Below are 7,546 nucleotides of genomic sequence, written 5' to 3'. Positions count from 1 at the left end.
AATGAGTTTCTTCCATGTAAAATATTGAGTTCAAATTTCCCGTAGTTTCTGCTATGGTTGATGCATGACAGCATCAAACTTTCTTTCACCAACCTCAGGAGCGCTCACGCCGATCTTTATGGTCGACTCACACTAGGAGTAGATATTTCCTCGAATTGCGTCGATGCATGCCCCTGCAGAGTAACGCATGGTGTAAGAAACTTGCCTCTCATCTGCCTCGGGAGAGCTTACGACGACCTATGTTGTTAAAAGCGGCTGGAGCGGCCGCTATAGCGGTGCGATGCGGAAAATCCGGCGAGGCCGCTTCCGGTGGTACCGGTACAGCGCGAAATGGTGAAGCGGCTCAAAGCGGCTTGAGCGGCCGCGAAATCGGGTTCTGGAGCGGTTCAGAGCGGCCGCTTCCAGACGCTTTTCCATTTTCGTGGGTCAAGTCGACTCAGTTTCCGGCAAACAGTGAAACAGGTGGCGAGAGAGCAGAGAGAGGAGAGCAGTTTGCGAGAGATAAGAGATAAGAGAGATGTGAATTTGTAAAAGCTTTCAAACAAACAGGAGAGAGAACATCTTTTTTTCTTCTTGGCGGCGCATTTTCACTCCACCTTTCTCTCTCACCCTTATAACCTAGGGTTTGACTCAGAATGATGGGGCCAAGTTATTTTTGTTGCTCTTTTTTTATGGTTTTTGGGCCATAAGCCCAAAAGTAGTTGTTTAATTTTCTAAACACCACACCTCACTATTATTTGGACCCCTTGTTTTTTATTTTTATTTATTTATTTTGTATATAAAAAATATATTAATTAAAAAATAATAAATATAAATAATGAAATAGCGCCCGCGCCGCTCCCCGCTTCCGCGCCGCTCCTATTTTGGGGTTGACCGCGCCGCGCCGCTTTCCGAGATTAACAACATAGACGACGACTAGCCTTTCTGTAACGGGCGACTGCTCGGTTTATGACCAATTTTCTGCTACACTTTGTTCTCTTGAGCTGGTGGTTTACACATATATACTCATTTTGTGACATTTTCATATCTAACAAGAAAAAGTGAAAGAAATACACATTTTGCTCTTCATCTTCAACCATTCAAGCATTCAACAACAACTACACATAATAATTTTTGTTGATCATAGTGCATTGATGAGTTGATAACGTTCAAATTGAAGATAGATATTTAGATTTGGGTTGAGCAATTGTGAGTTTTTTCTTGGATAAAACCATTGGGGTTTTCTCCTCCAAGATCTTGAAGATTTTGGGGTATTTGCACAATTCTTTGCTTCATCCAATTCAGCCGAGCAAAAGGATTGTGAAACTGTGGGTTTGCACAATCAAATAGCAATAACTGGAGGATTGTGAAGAAGATTTGGGGTCATTCATCTTGCGATCGAAATTAGCCGAGTGAAAGATTTGTGGAACGAGTTCATCGTACAAATTAGTAGCGTTAACCGGAGGTTTGTTCGAAGTGTTTGGCATACTTGGTTCATCTCGAATCAAGGGGAGAGAAAAACATAGTATCAAATTCTGCAATTGTAAATTGGGTATTGGTGACTATTCTTCTCTTGTAAAAACTTTGCAACTTAATATCATATATCCTAATTCTAGATTTTAGAATTAGGGGCAGACGTACCCTACGCGAGGACAACAAGGGGAACTGCCTGATCAAATTGTGTGTTGTTATTTATCTTCTCGCGCCGTTATTTTCATTTGCCATAGTTTGTGTGATTTCATTTGTTAAAACAACTTGTGACAAAATTGTGGTGATTATGTAGTATCATACAAATTTATAGCATTCACTTTGAGTGTTATCTAGTAACACAATCACCACAACTTTAGTGAAAGTGAACTTGGTGCATTTAGCACACCAAGTGTTTGACAAACACACAAATTATTCATTTTATCTTAAACAACTCATTGGAAGTACTAAGTAATAAGTGAATTTGTTTAAGCTTTTGATTAAACGTGAAGTGTATTGATTCATAATCTATCATCTTTATTCCAATCGGTTAGGATATCCGATATTTTCAATAACAGATCATTGTAGACGAGTTTGAATCTGGGGGTTCGTGTTGTTTGAAAAAGTGTGAAAATTTAACTAAAGGATCTATTCAACGCCCTTCTAGATTCTTCCTATCATCTAACAGCCCCTACTATTTTCTTGTTTCTCCTAGAGTACACAAGACAAGGGGTGTTCAAAACCAAACCAACCCAATAGAAAACTGTAAACCAAACCAAATCAAACCGAAACCGCAAAAAACCGCATTTGGTTTGGATTAGTTTGGGTCATTTTTTAACAAAACCGCACGGTTCGATTCGATTTGCGGTTTGTATTTTGTAAATCGAACCAAACCGAATCAAACCGCTTTATGTTACAACCTAAATTTTACTTAACTGACATCTAACCCAAACATAAACCTATTATACATTAGTCTTATGATTACGAACAATTTTCTCATCCTTACACATATAATTTCAGTCCCGATCTTCTCAAATCTCTAATAACATTATCGCACCTTCTTTGTCACATACATCTTCTCTCTTCTTCTATAATCTCTACTCACTTATATTCTTTCTTTTTCACCTTCTCATTTTTATGTAAAAGTTCCGTATTTCAGTTTCGTTTTTATCGTACATCTTCTTCTCTAATCTCTCAACACTTTTTTTTCTTTTTCACCTTCACTAATCTTTCGTCTCTTCTATTTTTTGTTTCATTATAATAATTTTTATATTTGTTTATGCTATTATTTTATGTTTAATATTCCATTTTTGTCTAATTTAATTTTTACATATTAAATAAAAATTTGTTGTCAAAATATGACGAGTTTTGTTGTTATTTGATAGTGTATGAATGTCTAATTACAAAATTATGTTGTCATCTCTATGTGTATGTATGGCTCAAACCAAACTGCACTATTTTTTTCTCTTGCAGTTCGGATGATTTTTTCGTCAAAATCGCATCGCGAACGCCCCTACACAAGACACGTTTTAGGCTTGTATTCTAAGTGATCCAGAGAACCCGGTCCTCATTTTGACTTTGGACTCTAACAATACACCTGTAGCCTTGTCCACATGGGGCATGTTAGTACAGGTTGAGCATCATATCAAAGAGATGATTATTTGTCAAGATCTTGTTTAAGAACAAAGTTTTTTTTTGTGTGAGTGGAGTGATTGGAAATATCATGTTTAAGAACAAAGTACCTAATGCATGCTCTATTTACCAAGTGAACTTAAGTTATCTTTTCATATATCCCTAGCTATCCCTTATGAAGGTAATAATCAAATCATCTAGTTTTAGTCACTATATTTAGTTATTTGTGTTGCTCTTATTTTAAAGTTGATTTTAATATTATCATTTTCACATGTACCGAAAATCTGAACGTACTCGTGAATCTGATTTGGAATACTACAAACGTTGATATTATAATAAGTTGAAAGATGATTCCCATAAGCTTGAAATCTCCGACTCAATATTAAGGTGTCCGTTTTGTTTCAATAAAGATTATTATTCTTTAAGTGAGCTTTTGAGACATACACCAAAGACTCCATGTTGTTGCTATCCAAATTGTGAGAATCTTATCTTTGATGCTAACCCTCTTAACCTTTTCAAGGATGTAGAATTTTAAGTATATAATATTTTTTATAAGTAGTTCTAAACTAATATTATGACATGAAACGTAATGTTTGAATTTAATAAAAATTTGCATAAATGTTTAATTTAGTTATTTAGTTTTGTCCTGGTTGAAAATGTATTGTCAAATATTTTTAATGAATACTTTTATTTCAATTATAAAAATACTAAAAAATAAAATTTTAATTTTATTGCATTTTAAAAAGAAATTTTAAAATACCTAACAATCATTACAACTCTTCTACTAACCTAACCCTCATTAGCCAAAACACCTTTATTTTCTAAGAAATGGAGTCTAAAGATGAAACTCTAAGAACAAACTTCTTCTGAGAAGAAGAAAACTGAACATGTGAACCACTTGGACAATATGAAACAACTGCATCATCCATAAAACCACCAGGACCCACACACAACATAATAATAGTATAAGACTAACCAAAAGCTAACAAGAGCAAATATAAAAACATATTAGTTAATAAACTTCACTCAAGAACAATTAATAGAATAGGTAAACTCGTTTATAGTTTGATGGAGGTATATATTTATCAAAATAAAAAGAAAAAATTGTCTGATACTAAGGGATTCTCCTATATCTTTAAAAATATGATTATATTTTTTAGTTATCGCCTTAAATAAAAATATTATTTACATAAGAACCAGATAAAAAGATAAATACGAAACATACAAATATCAACCAGCATTTTTTCACAAACTGAGCATATTCTTCAAAAGTTAAAGACGTTATGCATAACACAGTCATGAAAATAACACAATCACTAGTTTATCACCAGTTTTTATTTGTACATGTAACTGTCTAAAATAGACAACATTATGATATTACACAGAAAAGCTACATTATCAATCATGATATTGTACACCGACATCAAATTAATTCATTCTCCTTCGATTTGCACCGGCTCTGTTGCGTGTTCTCTTCAGTCTTATGTTAACATACGCTCAAAGAATCTTACAAGCCATACAGGTTTTCCAATGAAGAACACATTATATCCAAAGAGCAGCCCAGATATTGCCCCACATGCATATCCTGTTACTACCGCTTTCCATCCAAATCCTGATTCCTCTTCATCTTCAGAAGTTGAATGTGGTGGTTGATCTTCATCATTTTTGCATGATTTAGACAACGGGAATCCACATAACATTGTATTTCCTTCATATGAACTATTTTCGAATGTATAAAACTGTTGACCTGTAGGTATGATTCCATCAAGGTGGTTTTGTGAAAGGTTTAAGATAGAGAGAAAATTTAAATTTGTCAAAGCAGCCGGAATCTCACCCGTCAATTGGTTCCTTGAGAGATCCAACGACTCCAAACTTCTCAAATTACTCAAAGACTGAGGAATTTTACCTCTGATTTCATTGTTTGAAAAGTTGAGACCTTTGAGAGAAATTAATTCTCCAATGACATGAGGAATTTCTCCTTGAAACATGTTGTTTGATAAATCAATTGTTGTGAAAGTAGTCAATATCCTCGTAAGCTCCATATAAAAACCTTTCATTACAACCACCACAGAGTCGTTATAGTAATTATCCCTACCCATGTAACGCGGACCAATTTGGCTATGATTCACATTCATCATTCCTTGAAAGTTCTTGATGCATGATGTTGGCAAGGGTCCACTTAAATTGTTATGAGAGATGTCCAATATTCTCAACTTAGAAAATGAATGCTCAGTGCTAGAACATGTGATTTTACCATGAAATTTATTTGATAGTAGACTGAGTACTTGTAACTCTTGTAGAGTTTCAAGCCAAGTTGGAAATGCTTCGTCTATGTTGTTATCTCCAAGGTCCAAAATTTCAAGGAATGAGCAACGGGTCAAAGAGTGTGGCAGTGGTCCTTCCAATTGATTGCCATTCCACTTTATTGTCTCAAAATTATTTTCTTTGGAAAAGGTTCTAGGCATGCTTCCATAGAAGTTGTTCATCTGCATATCCAATATAGAAAGAAAAGGAAATGTTCCCAAGCATTGTGGTATTGTCCCTGTTAAATTGTTGTGAGCCAAATTGAGCACTACAAGGGAACTTGCATTGCACAATGACAAAGTAATGTTTCCTGTGAAGTTGTTATTTGAGAATAAAAAGTATTGAATGCCAATTGGTGGAATTGGAAGATCTCCTTGCAACTTGTTGAAACTAAGATCAATGTGATACATGTTCTCCCATGAGCTTAAGAGCTGGCTTAAGAGGTGGAATTTGGAAATTTTCCCATGAATGTTGTTATTAGAGAGATCTAATACTTTCAAATTTTGTAGTGGTGCTAGGAATTTAGGAAAACGATTACTGTTAGCTGATGATAAATATTGAAGGTAAGGTGGAAGGGTTCTATTTTTGCTATCAATGTTGATAGAAAGAGCACTATTGTGTGAAAGATTGAGGAAATGTAGGTTTTGAAATGTTAAAAATTGGTGAAAATGCACAACACCACTCAAGTTTGTTGATGACAAATCTAAGTAATGAAGATTTTGTTGTTCAAATATTGAATTTGGAAAATGACCATGTAAGTTGTTATTAGAGAGAGATAAAACTTCCAAAGAATGAGTTGAGAAGTTCTCAATGAATCCTGTGAGGTGGTTGTTGTCGAGGTCCAACTCCCTTAAAGAAGGCCAATAATAACACCAGTATGGAATTGTTCCAGTTAACATGTTATGTCCTAAATACAGAATGCTCAATTTTGAATGTTTTGCGATTTCACTTGAAATTTGGCCAACTAGTTTATTACTATAAAGTGATAAATATTCTAATTTGGTTAAATTTTCAAAAACATTTGGAATGTTGCCGCTAAACTTATTATATTGAAGATCCAATAAAGTGAGGTTTGAAAGTTTTAAAAGTAATGATGGGATCTCACCCTCAAAATTGTTGGCAGCAAGGTTCAAATATGTGAGTTGAGTGAGGTTCCACAAAGATGGAGGAACCATTCCATTAAAATTGCAGGCTTGAAGGTTTAAGTGAGTAAGAGACTTCAACTGACCTATTGAATAAGGAATTTCACCTGAGAAAGTAATGTAGGAGAGGCTCAAGTACTTAAGAGGAGTGCTCCAGTTGAACTTTGGAAGTTGACCACTAATATCATAATTACTTGACAAATCTAGTTTTTGAAGATTAGGTAAAGAAAGGATGGAACTTGACAAATTTCCTTGCAACCCAGTGTATGATAGACTAAGAGAAACAAAAGAGGATGACAAATTGTTTAGCATAGACAAAGAGCTCCCTCTGATTGAACTCATATTCACCCAATAAAGATTAAGTTCCCTTAAATTAGTAGCATTATGAATGAGTTTCTTCCATGTGAATGGATTGAGTTTCAATGTCATTTGTGCCAAGATCAAGTGATACTAATTTTGACAAATGAGAGATGGTGGAAGGAATATTACCAGTGAGGTTACAGTATGATAGATTTAGATATGCGAGATTAATTAGATCACCAACACCAATTTGCAATGAAGACATAGAAAAATCATTAAAAGCCAAGTTGAGTTGTTGAAGGTGTCTAAGTTGAAAGATAGTGCTATTGGGATGTAATTTACCTTGCAAGTTATTGCAACTAAGGTCGAGACCAATCACGTAGTCTGAAACGTTGTCACACATGACACCATCCCACTTGCAACAGTCTTTACTTATTTTCCAAGACTCTGTTTTGAAAGAAAAAGAGGGACAGCCATACAACGGATAATAGTCATAATCATATTCAGGTGTAGATGAAGCGTTGACGAAAAAAGAGTTCTTGAAGTGTAACAATGCAGAGGTGTCGTGAGGATTGCATAATGAAAAAGTGTAGGAAGTAAAATGAGTAAGTAGCAGCAATAAGAACAAGTGAAGGGAAAAATAAGGCAATACAAAAAGTAAGGATCCCATTTAGTTAAACTTACACTTGCACTGTGTTACTTGGTGATTTAGGATGTAGCAA

The 7,546-nt window shown here is 34.8% G+C and overlaps 1 pseudogene; it reads right to left on the bottom strand.

Annotated features, from left to right (window-relative positions):
- Nucleotides 1-4,391: 4,391 nt before the first annotated feature.
- On the bottom strand, nucleotides 4,392-7,546 carry LOC131617722 (receptor-like protein 7; annotated as a pseudogene).

Source organism: Vicia villosa, linkage group LG7 (genome assembly GCF_029867415.1).
Source record: "Vicia villosa cultivar HV-30 ecotype Madison, WI linkage group LG7, Vvil1.0, whole genome shotgun sequence".
NCBI classification, from domain to species: Eukaryota; Viridiplantae; Streptophyta; class Magnoliopsida; order Fabales; family Fabaceae; genus Vicia; species Vicia villosa.
The sequence above is the reverse complement of the archived record's forward strand: the minus strand, read 5'-3'. Positions and strand labels throughout refer to the sequence as shown.